The sequence below is a fragment of the Triticum aestivum genome, chromosome 2A (genome assembly GCF_018294505.1).
Source record: "Triticum aestivum cultivar Chinese Spring chromosome 2A, IWGSC CS RefSeq v2.1, whole genome shotgun sequence".
Lineage (NCBI taxonomy): Eukaryota > Viridiplantae > Streptophyta > Magnoliopsida > Poales > Poaceae > Triticum > Triticum aestivum.
In genome coordinates, this window is record NC_057797.1 from 750,675,604 (window position 1) to 750,676,299 (window position 696).

The window sequence follows — 696 nt, forward strand, 5'->3', positions numbered from 1 at the left end:
GCGTCCGGGCAAAGAAAAAAAACGATTCGCCCCCTGACTGCTGGGACCCACCAGCTACATCTTCGCAGGCAAGGAAGTGCCTAACAGTCGGGACCCACCTGGTCGAAGCATACGTGGCGTTGTCATTCTGGTCGCGAACGTGTACGTACATATATACTGGTGGATGTAGAGGCGCGCACGTGTCGTAGTAGAGGCGGCCAGGGTGCAAGAAATAAAATACGGCCACGTATGTGTACATACGGGCGGGGTCTCGAACGCCTACTCGCGCATACGTACGGCGAGGGCTCGTGTACATGGCTGGGTCAGAACAGAGAAACAACGTCGTCGTCGTGTTCATGGAAAGGCAACGGAATGCGCCGTGTTCATCGGGAGGCAACGCGGCTGGGTCGGAACGGAATGCGTGGTCATGTTCATCGGGAGGGCTTGGACGGAAGAGGCGATGGAAATGAGGCCTGGCGTACCGCACAAAAGAGGAAACGGACCTCCTACGGTCGAAACGGGGGTCCTGTTGATCGGGAGGGATGTGGCGTACCGCACAATGGAGGAAACGGACCTCCTACAGTCAAAACGGGGGTCCTGTTGATCAGGAGGGGTGTGGCGTACCGCAAAACGGAGGAAACGGACCTCCTACGGTCGAAACGGGGGTCTTGTTGATCGGGAGGGGTGTGGCGTACCACAAAACGAAGGAAACGGACT